Raw genomic sequence first — 14,430 nt, forward strand, 5'->3', positions numbered from 1 at the left:
GCCGTACATCTGCAATACGCCGGACTTGCAGACACGTTTCCACTCTGCACCCCGGGGAGGTGGAACTACTTCGCAGAGCGAGGCATAGTCTGTTAAACAGTTTAAGGTGAGAAAAAAAAGTCTTCCCTTTGTACCCATATTTAGACCCAGAGTAGCAAACTGGGGGCACGCGGTGGATCGCCGTGCCTTGGAATACAATCCGTAAACCGGGATTTACCACCTGTGGTTAGCAATCAATTTATAGCGTCTTTTGATGACACCCGGTGATGTCGTTCCACGTATAAGATCCAGTTGCGAACAAGCGCGGATAATATTCCGCAGGGAACGAATCACAAAAACTTGCAGTTCTCACCTCGTCACCGTGTCGTTTGAGTTGAAGATTCGAGTTTCTGTTCGTAGCGAGAATTGGCGTGAGCGCCAATTGTTCCGGAGACTCGCAAAGGCCAATTGGGGTTTTCTGATCCGGGTTTCGATGCTTTACTTGGTACCACCATCAGGCGTAATCTGGCTGCAAAGATACTGGAAGCACTCTACTTTCTTAACCCGTTGCTCAGCTTCCACGAAATCGGGAAGATATTCTGTGTTCATTTTCATCGACTTGGTCTTTCCAACATTGTCTTTGAGACCTGCTGCCTTGGAGCTTTCGGTGAGATCATCGAGTTTGCTCTGCATGTTTTGTAAAAAATGTCCACTGCGTGTCTAAATACATGGATTTACCAACATGCCACATCGCCGTTCAATTTTCTTTTGACCAATTTTCAATTGCACATTAAATTTTTTATCGACAAACAGCTTAACATTGGTTTACCTTAAATCGATAGTAAAATTGTACTGAACAATTTTAAATGAATAACTCTAAGTAACTAATTAAGATTTTCCGCAACACTGTTTGAAATTGAAACTGATCAAGTAAAAACCACACTACAGGATCCTCTCACATCTTCCCTTCGCGGCTGACTGATGGAATCTCCTTGTATCCACCCATCCATCCATCCATCCAACGCCGCCCAAGGATCGCCCAACCACCCAGCACAAACCAACGGACCGGCACTATCGGGCGTTGGAAAATGTACGATAGCAGGAAAAGCTCCCAAACCATTTCTCTCGCTGCTCGCATATAGTATCTACTGACTGAGACAGAACAGAAGAGACCAAGTCGACAACGACGACGTCCGTCTGTCGCGTCAGTAGATCGTGAGTACTTGTACGCGTTGGACGCGAAAAATTGTGTCTCGTATCTGCCGCCGCGCGAAGCCAATCGAGAAAACCTGCTGTTGGGGTAAGGAAAGGAGAAAAAAAGTCCCCACATCATCAGGATTATCACCAAGAAGAAGCCATTCGCGACAGCAGCCGCACACACAATTCTGTGAACTTGATTGAGTCCTGGCCTGGCACAGTGAGTTTGTTGTTCGCTGCACCCGTTTTGCATGTTCAATGTTCATCTATCCTGTGGTGTCGTTTCTTAGCGCCTCGGCAAGTGGTTTTCAGGGTGTCCTCCCAGCTCTGCCGTGGTTTGGTGCGTGCGAGCGTGTGCGTTTCTGTGCGATAGTGTGCAAAATAATAAGGGACACCCCATCAACAGCGCTGTAAAGTCTTGGGAATGGCATGTCGGGGATATAAAAAAAACTTTGCTCTTGGTGGATGGCTGTGTGCAGTAGCCTTTAGTAGGGGATGCTGGGGACCATTTCGTTGACCGAAAGCAACGGGCGGGTGGAAGAAAAGAGGTGGTGAAGAGTGCAAAAACGTCTCGCCGTCGCCAGAAACCGACCGAAATCCGGGAATTCGGAAGATTTACCGAGAGTGAAAACTAACCATACACGGGGTGTGTAAATCGTGAATTTTCTGCTGCTGCTGCTGTGTGAAGTGGAGAGAGGGTCCTTTTTACCCCTCCCAGAGATGTGACACCTTGTCCAGTTATCGTTTCCAGCGAATGTTTTAACGTAACAGCCTCTCGAGAAGTGGGTGGATGGGTGGCGTGGAATGGAAACCTACTACTGCCAGTAGATAACAAGAAGACGAGGAAAAATGGTGAAAAAACAAGAGCTTTACAGGGATCTCTTCGGCTGAATGTGGGGCCTTGCATAAATTTCTCGGCTCTGCACCGATGTTTGTGTGGATTTGGAAAGTGAGCGGGTTTGGGTAGGATACGTACATTACAAAGAACCAACTGTGTGACACCTTTTATCAGTGTGCTCTTCTGGAGCGAGGATTGCATAAAAGAATGTCTTCCAGTGGTGCTTCTCCGGGAAATACCTTTTCTCGGGGCATTACTAACAGCCTGTAAAGTGTCAGCTTTTGGTGCGACATCTGTTTCTCTGCCGAAAACCACTTGTGTCTCTAATAGGAGGACCCGTTCATAAATTTCCCTCGTCTCCTATAATCTTGAAAAAGAAATAAAAAACAACAAGTGGAAAAAAGTAGCCGAAAACCGAAACAGCTCACAGCTGAACAGCTTTATCATTTAGGAAATTTGCACGAGGACTACCTATATTTGCTGGCTGATGATACTTCACGATGATCCCAGAAATCTTTCTGTCCCTTGGGGGCACATATTCGTACATGTACCTACCAAACCAACTCTCGACAACGACCCCGGATTTTGCGTTCAACTGTGTAAAATAACAACAATAAAAGAAACTACGGACTACTCATCATCATTCAGGAGGGCATCGAGATGTACGCCATACCATATACTTACTTACATATCTAGATACATCTATGTTACTGTTGCTGCTCTCTAGTGTAGAAAATTACCAACAGGACGACGGTCTGCTACAGAGATGAACAAAACGAAAAAAAAAAATGCTTGACACAAAACACACTTTACCCCGAGAGCTGAAAAATTGCGAAGAAGAAATATTTTCTATAAATATATTTCTGCCTCTGTTTTCTGCTTTGCCTCACCGTGTTTGGTTAGGGTTCCCGAATTTCGATGTGTTTTGTTGACAAAACGGATCCCAGAAGACAGTTTTTTTTTATACTATTCAATCTTAACACAATTTGGATGAGAAATATATGAACCGTTCATTTTCATTTGAGTGGAATAGTTTGCAAAAAAAAATCGACTGACACGTTTTAAAATGATGGATCATGATGTTCTCTTAACCCACGTGATACAAGAAGATATATTATTAAGCTTTTTTTTTTATACTTGCAGAGTTTGTTGCCAATCGTTCTCATATCAAGAGCAACTACGTCAAGATACTTCATATCATGATGTATAATTTTCTAATTAGTGATAATATTTAACAATTTTACAGTAATGAAATTTTATGCTCACTTAACAACTGCGTTAAATTTGATTTTAGAAGATTAATTCTATACTGTCTTATCAGGTATCATGTATTTTATTTTTGAATTTCATCATTTAATTGAGAAAGCTTGGATCCATGCAAGGATAGCAATCTGAGCTGAATATTAAAAAAATAAAGCAGGAAGCAAAATCCGCAGAGGGATAATTGAGCGTAAATATATAGGTATAAGGTTAAGATGTATTCATAAGAATGCATAAAAGACAAAGTTCAATTGTATTATTTCTATTGATTTTTTGTTTCATAAGGAGTTATTTGATTTTTTCTGTTTAATTTTTAGAAATCCTTACATATTGTTTTTTTATATTTTATTTATTTTTTTTGTATTTAAATTTATAAAAGCATAACAATACCCTTAATTTTTTTTTTATAATTCAAGAATTTATTTTCTGTATTTATTTTAACTTTGGTCAATGAAAAGTTTCACATAAACTCTAGCAAATAAGTAAAAAAATGTTATTTAATGTTTCCAGAACTATTGATGATTCGTCATCAATAGGCAATGTTATACGATACTTGTTGCTCTGGAGCGGAGTGATTTTTTCACCATCCAAACCTTAGTATTCATATATATATGACTCATTGTGCTTCGCAATACTCTTCAGAAGAATCTCTGCTCTATTGTTACCACTGATGTTAAGTTCATTTGAAACGGAAACTATTTCTTTACGTGGTGGAGGCACAGCTGTAAACGAAAAAAACGCTCAGATCCTTGAATCTGCCACTTACTTTCAAGCTATTCAAAGATCCTTTCAGCCAATTGAGGCTTTCCGCATCAGAAGCGTGGAACCACACCCGTAGAAACGAGGTTAGTGGCACACATCAGGATGCTCTTATTGTAAATTAATCAGAACTGATTTCAGATCATCAAAGAAAGCTTCGTCAATGTCACAGTCCTTTCTTTTTAAAGTGACTTGGAGATCAACGGGAAGAGCCATCAGTTGCCTTTTATCTAAATTATCAGCCGAGGAAATGGCAGAGCGTTTTTTTACGATGACGGACTCACCAGCAGAGCGTTCTCCCAATCGGAATCTGCAGAGGATGGAATATTACATTTTTAGTAAATAAAATCTCTTTCACTACGGGATAATGAATTATTTACGAATGAACGATTAACGGTTGAATTAAAAAACATCAACAAAAATTTCATTTGTCAAAATAACAGTTTTTCTCTCGGCTTCCTTGGTTCTGCGATTCCAAAACGTATAAATATGAGTCCATATCGCTTACTGTCATTTAAGACTGATCGTGCACAGATATCATATGATATTTTCACATCCAATATTAAAAGCGATTTTACGTGAACTAAACGTTTTGGTCATGAAACTTCGATTTTAACATCCGGAGCCACCAGCGACGGTTTAACAATCTGTAACGCACTGGCTGATGAATACGAAAAACGTTCTTCGAACTTCAACCACTCTACTCGACTTCACAAGCTGAGCATCGCTTCGTTCAAGACAATCAATCGACCATATCTTGAGGAATATTGAATTTTGGATTTATCACCGCGATTGTTTGTTCTTCGAAATTATCGACGTTTTTCGGTGAGTTTTAATACGTTTCGAGCTACTTTGGCATTCGCTCCTCCTCAGTGGACAAATTGACTGGCCTCGTCTAAACTATTTTGATTTAGACGATGGCCAGTCAATTTGTCCACTGAGGAGGAGCGAATGCCAAAGTAGCTCGAAACGTATGGACAACTGTTAAATCTGTTTTATTATTATTAAAACCCACCGAAAAACGTAGATAATTTCGAAGAACAAATATCTTGAGGCAGAATACAACGCTGAAGTCTCAATGTCATAATTTAAATGGGCACTAGAATGACGTGGAGGTAACTCTACTGGACACGATAACATAGGGTATCCTATCCTTCAAAAATTTCCGGAATCTTCGAAAAGAGCACTTCTGGATCTATTCAATCGAGTATGGAAAACGGATTAGTTTCCGTCATCCTGGCGCCACGGCATTGTAATCCCAATCCCCAAATCGGGCGGAAACCGCAGTCAGCCAGATGGATACATGCCTATAACGCTTCTCAGCTGTATGAGAAAAATATTCGAACGAATGATAAACGCCGTCTTATTTTAGAATTAGAAACCATCTGCAGGTTGGATTGTCTTCAACACGCTTTTCGTGCTGGCCAAGGAGTCGACGCGCATTTTGCACAACTTGAAACACTCACTCATATTGACGACCTAGAACATATGGAGCTAGTGTCTCTCGATATTTCGAAGGCATTTGATACTACGAACAGCATACTCATTTTGAATACGCTGAGAAATTGGAGAATAAGAGGTCGTATGCTCAACGTTTTATGTAGCTAACTTGAAAATAGAACCTTTAAGGTATCCGTAAACGGATCGTTATCTAGTATGCGACATGCAGAAAATGGATTACCCCAAGGTTCCACACTCTCCGTCACATTGTTTTTGGTGGCTATGCAACCACTGTTTGACGTAATCCCAATCCTCTATGCAGATGACGTGCTCCTGATAGCTAAAGAGACAGACAAGGTTGAAATACGTTAACAGCTAAGAGCAGCTGTTAATGCTGTTATCAAATGGACGAAAAAGGTTGGTTTCCAGATTTCAGCTCCCAAATCTGAACTCATGCATGTATGCGTGCTAAAGCACAGGAAACGTAGCAGACCAATCAAGCTAAATGGAGAACCCCCCCCCCCCCCTCCCCCCGGAGAAAAACATGGAACGATGTCAGCCACTAATTGAAAAATCCAGCTATTTATTTGAGTCAACTACCAACACTGACATTCTTAACGTTTGCCCCTCTCAAGATTGACAGAAGGCCCATTGAACCTAAAATTGATAACACACTGAAAAAGAGCATTAAAGCAGGCAGTAACCAGAGAGTCGTACCCCCGAAGTTTCACGAATTTATCACCAGTAAATACTCCTCCTATAAATAAGTTTATACCGACGGTTCTATGAAAAACGACCAAACAGGTACTGGAGTCTATAGAAATCGACAGAGACGAACCAACACTGATTTTTTTTCATTTATTTATTTATCAGATTCTTGGCTTCAGCCTTTGATCCTAACAATTTACAACGCATCTATGATAAAAACATCTTAAGACTATTTGTTCTCTAGACATAGTCAGTTTGATTACATCAGCATGTGCGTTGTAAAGCGCCATCATTCTATAGATTGGTTCATTACAAGCGTAGTTCTGTATTCGATTTGGAAGCTGAACCGGTCTCACGTTGCGCAAACTGCTACGTCCTTCATTTGGAGAAAATTTTGATACTAAATATTGAAAACGCAGGTTTCAGTGGTGGAATAGAGTTTTCTTTATTCATGTTTCGTCTGTGAGCTCAGTAGAATACAACTATATTAATTAGCGATAGCTAATTGTCACTTTCAACTTTTTATATCCCCTAACCGGGAAAGTACTCATTTCTCAATGGGTACTTTGATATTCTTACCCAGAATATTTGGCAACACTGTTGTGTTACCACAAACCTAAGTTGAGTTGTTTGGCTTCACAGTGTAATGATGTAAACATTTGTACCGTGTTTACCATCATCAGCTGTCATCATCAATCATCACCGCTATTGTTTCAATTGCGAATTGACTCAAAGCATGCGGAACCAAAACAAACTGTTTTGGTTTCGCCGACGGAGCGGCATCGAAAATCGTAAGTATCAACACTAAATATGGCTAAAAGTACTTTCCACTGGTCAAGTCCTTTAAAAACAGCGCATCTGTTGATTTCCTCCGAGTTACGAGTGACTCCAGTCCTTCTAACATACACAAGGATCGGTATTCCGGCATTTCTTCTTGCCACCCAAAGGTTCCTTGAGGCGTATTCAGATATTTTTTTTGAACCCTTTCAATCCTGTTTTTATGAACGTTATAATACGGCTGCCAAACTATACTGCCGTATTCAATAGAGGTTCGGATAAGCCCAACATAAATAGAGACAATAGTGTAAGGATTGTCAAGCTCGTTACAAATCCTGCTTACCATTCCGTACATACAGTTTGCTTTGGCTATGACTTGTTTAACATGTTTTGAGAAACTGAGTTCTTCATCTAACTCGACTCCCAGATCTTTCACGGAGGATTTTCTAGCTATGGTACAGCTGTTCTCGAAACAATATTCGTGCACAATATTACTCACTTTCCAGGAAAACGTTATCACATTACACTTTAAGGCATGGATCTTCAATCCGAAACTGCTGCAACACTCTGAAAATCTATGAAGCGTATTTTGTAGGGTCAAACAATCCTCTTGGTGTCGCACAGGGAGGAACAGTTTTAGATCATCTGCTTTTACCAACACAAACACGTCATGCAGCACTCCGGGAAAATCGTTCATAACAGTGACGAAAAGAAGGGGTCCCAAGTGGCTCCCTTGTGGTACGCCACTGTTGACCGAGAATACCCTGGATTTTAACAGACTCGGCTAGCTGTTTAGATGCGCTCTACAAAGGCAATTCGCTGCATTCATGGATTCAGTCCTTAGAGAACCATCAGAATGGGGGGGGGGTAGGCTTAATAGCGGCACGTTATCCAAACATACGGGAAAATTGTGCCTACACCAGCAAGTCCTAGAATTCCAGGTCAAGTCGCTATACGCAACATTAAAACCAGCATAAGGTGGACATGGGAATGTCGATGGCGCCTGAATCAATCATTTCTAAGGAAACATAAATACACACCTTCAAAATATAAAAACCAGAAATGTCCCTCTGATCAATGTGCTCTGACAAGATTGCGTATTATCTGGCAACCTTACCATAGATACCTACTAAAGCGTGTTCGGATGAATAAGTAATCCAACTAAATTGCGTGTAAATCAATTATTTGTTTATTAAAAAAATAATGGCATAAAACATCCATAACGGCAGGATGCCGTGGAAAATGTCTGCCACCTTGTCCAGGAAGCTCTCTCAAGTCTGCTTTGGCGTAGATTTCGTCGTTTATTGCCATGCAATGAAACTTTGTCAACAATATCGTTTACAGTTTCCGGGATCTTGTTCTTGCCGTAAGGGTTTGCCTATCGCTTCGATTTGGAATGACTACCTTCTTAAAAGTCGATAGTCCGGATCGTTTTTAAGCTTCATGCACGGTTGTAGACGATATTCCCAACTTATTTGCGACATCTCGAATCTAGGCTTCGTACTTGTTGATAAACGTTCCCCGAACACTTTCAACCCTTTGTTGGTTGATTTGGCCTAACGATTTTGGTATTTCGGTTTGCGTGTAGTTTGAATTTTTACAAAGCATGTACAAAATTTTGATTCGTAGCTCCTCCTGCTTGGACGCCATTTTGATAACTAAAGATCTATTGTTAAAATATATATAATAGAATCATTCCACACACTCTTTTAGTTGACCGCTTTTTGATTCAAACACCTTTTAATAAACTATCGTAATTGGTGGGTTTTCATAACCTTTGATAAAGAAGCTGTGAATATTGATTTTCAATATTTACTTAAATTTCTAGCACTAAAGTGCCAAAAATTCAAAGAAATTGATGTACAGAAGTCGTTGTAAAGCCTGGATTCAATCTCAGGGAAGATTTCTAACCAAATCGGCACTGAAAGAAGAAATATAGCGATGGATAATATTTGTATTGAGTTGTGTTCACGAAATAATCCACAAATGAATTTCCTGTACTGCCGCTATAGTAAAATATATACAGAAACAGATCAATAGGAAAACTTAAAGGGTGATACGGTCAAAATTTGGTCAAGGGAAAACGCGTGTAAATCGGTGAAATCGTTTATTTAAAAAATCAAATAAATTTCGTTTTTCAAGTTTAATTAGTATTAAATTCAGGAAAAATATTCAGTTAGGCTTCCGCTTTTCCAAATCCGAATTTCCGGGCCTTACGCTTAACCCCTGCCATCAGATTTTGTACAGCCACCTTGTCCACCATCTTCGCCGCAGAAAGCCAGTTTGCCTTGAACTGCTGCTGGTCCTCAGCAGTTTTTTTGGTCTTCTTTAGGTTCCGCTTGACAATAGCCCAGTATTTCTCAATTGGGCGGAGCTCTGGCGTGTTAGGAGGGTTCTTGTCCTTGGGAACCACCTGCACGTTGTTGGCGGCGTACCACTCCATGGCCTTTTTACCGTAATGGCAAGATGCCAAATCCGGCCAAAACAGTTCGGAACAACCGTGTTTCTTCAGGAAAGGCAGCAGACGTTTATTCAAACACTCTTTCACGTAAATTTCTTGGTTGGCAGGTACACAGGTACAGATGGCTTGCCAAAACAGATATTTCTTCGCGAACTTTGACAGTTTCATGTGCTTAAAAATATCTGCTACCTTTCCCCTTCCTTTTGCCGTATAAAACTCCTGTCCCGGAAGCTGCTTGTAGTCGGTTTTGACGTAGGTTTCGTCGTCCATTACCACGCAGTCAAACTTCGTCAGCATCGTCGTGTATCACGGTTGTAGACGATACACCGAGCTTATTTGCGGCATCTCGGAGAGAGAGGTTAGGGATTCGCTTGAAACTACCGGCAACTCTCTTTGTCGTCTCAGCGGCTTCCGGTTTTCGATTTCCCCCCGATCCAGACTTCCTGGCTGTCGACAAACGTTCCCCAAACACTTTAATTACATTTGTAACGGTTGATTTGGCAACTATTAGCGATTTTGCCAGCTTTGCGTGCGAGTAGCTCGGATTTTCACGAGCAAAATTTGATACGTTGCTCTTCTTCCTTGGACGGCATTTTGACAACTGAAGAGTGAATTCCAAAATCAAAATAGGAGCAACATTCTTCACACACACACCTTCAAAATGAGGGGTGTTCAGGTTTTTTAAATGCAAAAATGAAAGAAATACGTCAAGTTGATATTGACCAAATTTTGACCGTATCAACCTTCATACCATTTCTGAGTTGTCCAACTTTGTAAGGTATTACTCAATGAACTTCAACCCTAAGAATTTAAATTGTCATTTGTCTGGTAGCCCTAGACCCTTCACGTACATTCCGCGAGCCGTGAAATAGCGCTAAGGAAACGCTCGGACCGACCCAGCTCGATGTGCTAGCTGTTTTCAATGTAATTCATAGCAGCAACGCCAGCAGCACACCATTCTAGCTAGATACACAATCGTGAAAACGAAACGTCACGATGAGAGCGAATCTGAACTGGCTGAACTGAATTGCGAATCCCTACATCTCGCCGAATGAATGGCCCGAAGACATTCTCGTTAGTGTGCAAAGTGCGTTTTCCCGAGAACCATCAATATCGTTCACCGTCTCGGAATCGAACCAACCCCGAGAATCGAAACGGCAAGCAATAAGTTTTCCAGAAGCTCACCTTCAATCACTCTTTGTTGCCTCTGCGGCTCTCTACTCCACCCACCCATTCACGATTCACGAAGACGCACGGCGACGACGGTGAAATATTTCGAATGTGAAGTGAAGTTGACTCCTCGAAAGTTAGCGCGAGTGTCCTCCTCCTCCTGCAAAACCTTTTGCAAAACCGTGTGAATCACTCTGAAATGATAAAGCGAAGCACTTTCACAGCTTTTCTTCCACCATCAGCATCATCAGCCAACAACGGCAGAGAATGGGAAGAATCACTTCGGTCATAAAAGTTTGTTTCTTTTACAGCTTTCATGAACCCCATGAGCTCCGCGCATTTTTCCGAGGAAAACCAACGAAAGCAAACATAAATAGCTGCCGCGTATCAAGCAGGAGATCCGGTTAGAGACGACGAAGAAAAAAAAAAAGAGTAAAGTAACGTTCCGTTCAAGTTTTTCGGCAGCTATAAAATACCTACTCATAGGACGTAGAGCTGAGACTAAGGTTGCTTGCGGTTTCGTTTCGGATACGGAAAGGTGTGTGTTTTGTTGTTTATTTCTGTGTGGCATTTTTCTCTGGCTCGGAGAAGAAGAAAACGTGGAAAATTCACATACCCACACTTACACAAACAGCTACAAACCATTCGAATCCGAATAGTTGTTGGTGGTCAATGGCTGGGAATGACCGCCAATTACCAACTAAAGTCAACCGGAAGTGCGCGATGATTGATTGAGAAGAAAACTTCGGAGGCCGGTGTCGTTGAACACGTGCGTCTCCACTGTGGGTAGCTAGAAGCGAGAAGACCTTTGCCAAAATATAGTGAATCGGTGTGTTTAGTGTCTACCGTAAGTGAGAAATTGAAAAAAATAATACCAAAGAAATTGAAGCTCTGAACCGAGAAGATAGATCGTTTACTATTCTTAGTTGGGTTTTGCTGAAATCAGGACCAAAGCGTAGATAATTTGTTAAGGAAATTGCCGGTGGTTGGATTTGTGTGAATGGGTAAATTCAACGATTCCATCGATCATGACACAAATAGCTGCCCGAATTATGTGGATTAAATAGCTGGTAGCACTAATTTATTCCTGCAACATATTATACGGAAAATTCGACAGGCGCAATCTGATTGGAGGTAAATTTAAATGTATATCCTTTCCATTATTGGTTTTTCTATCTAAAACATAACAATAACAACATTTGTAGTGGATCTTAAGATAATAGTTTGTCATAAAAATGCATTTTTTCAAGGTATCAATAAATTTGGAACGACGTTGATTATATCATTCTGATTAAAAATAAATTGAGGAATTATTGTTTAACCCTCATCCGCATTAGAGTGTCATTTTGACACTATTTCAAGTTTGAATGCTTGTAACTTTTTTCAGAAGCTTCAAAATACAAAAATTTCTTCGGGGTCCCTAAATGAATTCCAAAGTTCTTTAATATTGCATTTTTACTGTTTATATGGACGAACCCTGGAAGCCTGGACAAAAAAACTCCCTTTTCCGACTTAGAGTGTCATTTTGACACTCCAAAATTAAAATCTATTTAATTCGTTTGAATTATTATGAACTTCATATAAAACTTTTATCAATAGAAACCTTGTAATGTCAGTAAAATATGTTAAGAACATTATATATAGCTAAAGCTTCTAGTTTTCTCTTTATTCAGCATGAAAGAGAAAAAAATCCGAGAAAACATGCCTCAGGAAAACTGCTGTAGTTCATATATTACACGTCCAAAAAAATATTTGCCTTATGCATATGAAAGCTGAAGTTAATGTCTACATCATGAAGTCAAGAAATATTTTTTAATATTTTTTTTAATGAAATGATCACAAAAAGTTCAAAAAAGTGGTCTGAAAAACCAACTTTTCATTAGATTGCCAATACCAAAAATGCGCAATAATCAAGAAATTTTATTTCTAATTCTATTTTCCTACTCATAACCATCACAGAACTCGAAAAAATAATAAACTTCACTGATACAATTCCAAATGTATCAGAATCGAATATTCAAATCATTCCTTTTCTGGTAAGTCATACCATTACCAGAAATGAAAAACAAAGCCAACTTATTGAAAAAAAAAATCAAAATTTTAATTTACATGAAAAAAATTGACGTCCTGAACTCGAATCTTTTATCAGGGGTGAAATTATGAATCCTATTCGATTCGAGTTACCCGTTTCGAGCTGAACTCGAATCGAACTAGAATCAGTATTACGAATCTCGTTCGAGTTCTAAATTTTAAAGTACTAGATTTCGAGTAAATCGGGTAGTAGATCATCGCGAAGCATTCCATTCGAATCGAGATCGGTAACACCAAAGTTGGTCGAATCGAACGAAACTCGATTGTTTCGAGTTTCATAATCCCGCCCCAGATTTTGACTATCACCTCTAGCTATGGTGATATGGAGTTTTTTTTTATAATAGGTTGCCAGAACTTTTTCAGCACGTGTCCAGTCCGGACAAATCCGGGCAATTTTATATGAAAATCTGAAAAAATCCGAACATTTGATTTCAAAATTGTAACCAAAAATCCGGGCAATATTCGAGCAAATTTTGTCAAAACCCAAAAAATACTCAACAAGAATAAAAAAAAAAAAATAGGATGAGAAACTTCTCATCAAACTCATCGACAGATTTTAAATCGTATTTTTGGCTTCCAAAAAAACATTTCATGATTATTTTTATAAAACTTTCTCAGAAAATTTCATTTAAGAGGCAAACATAAAAAAATACAAAACACATTTTGTTGGTTTGGTTTGCCAAATAAAGTGAATAAATCCAGGCAAAATCCGGGATTTTTTTCAATGAAATCTGGGCAACCAGGCCGGGCCGGACTGTATCTTATTAATTTTGTATAAAATATTCGGGCAAACCCGGAAAAACCGGGCATTCTGGCAACCTTTGTTTATAAGATTTAAATATGCATCAAATTTGAGTAAAATCAAGCATTTATAACTGAAGAAATGGCAAATTTATACGAAAAAAAAACTGATTCTGAAATTATATACTATACAAATACAATTGAAACCAATATTCACAACACTTATTTTCTTCATACAATGAGAAGGCGACACCATCAGCATCCTCTATCGGACAAAATGGAAGCACTAATTCAAGGAATTCGTCTAACTTGTGGATAGTGTGTATTTCGGACTCGACATGATCAGGGATGCCAGTTATAAAAAATACTATTATTTCTTTCTATTCTTGCACCAGAAAAGTTTTAGTGAATCAAAAAACAAACAAAAAGGGGTTTAATAAAATATCTCTATTCCATACTTGTAAATATTTCTGAGCATAATATGGAGCGGAATAATCACTCTCAATTACCTCCCTTATTTGATTATTTCAAACGATAAATTTTGATCGGCATAAAGTGATTTTTAAGAAAAAGATTTTAAATTCAATCGGTCAGAATAGAAAAGAACTGAAAATTAAGAAAAAAAATATTTACGTAGAAATATCGTTATTTTTTTAAACTAGATGACGAGTTTAGCTTTTAAATTTGGCAACAAATTGGTTTTTTCGACGATTCGTATTAAAAGTTGGGGTTATTATTATTTCATGCTAGATGTTTCTTATAAGTATTTGAAAATTTTCAAACAAATTGGTTTATTATTAAACAAATGAAAAATTGAAGCAAAGTATCAAAGAAATTATTATCGAGGGAAAAAAAATCAGCACATTCACTTTAAATTAACACGAAAATTGAGTGCTCATTAAACAACATGTGATTTGTTATTAGCAAGAGGGAAAATTTTGTTCCCGCCATGGAATGTGATGAAATTCGATAAAAATGCATCTCAGGTTCCGAATGGCATGTGTGTTGG

General features: G+C 39.1%; 1 protein-coding gene across 5 annotated transcripts in view; it reads left to right on the top strand.

Annotated features, from left to right (window-relative positions):
- Positions 1-1,163: 1,163 nt before the first annotated feature.
- Positions 1,164-14,430, top strand: part of LOC129741633 (receptor-type tyrosine-protein phosphatase kappa) — a 480,680-nt gene continuing 467,413 nt past the window's right edge. For 3 of the 5 annotated variants that reach the window (XR_008736462.1, XM_055733376.1, XM_055733379.1), the window contains exons 1-2: positions 1,203-1,396; positions 10,901-11,723. The gene's annotated coding sequence lies outside the window, so the exon portion shown is untranslated. Of the gene's footprint in view, positions 1,397-10,900; positions 11,724-14,430 lie in introns of all 5 variants that reach the window. The other 2 variants (XM_055733377.1, XM_055733378.1) reach the window with 2 other exon arrangements.

Source organism: Uranotaenia lowii, chromosome 2, assembly GCF_029784155.1.
Source record: "Uranotaenia lowii strain MFRU-FL chromosome 2, ASM2978415v1, whole genome shotgun sequence".
In the NCBI taxonomy this organism is placed as follows: Eukaryota; Metazoa; Arthropoda; class Insecta; order Diptera; family Culicidae; genus Uranotaenia; species Uranotaenia lowii.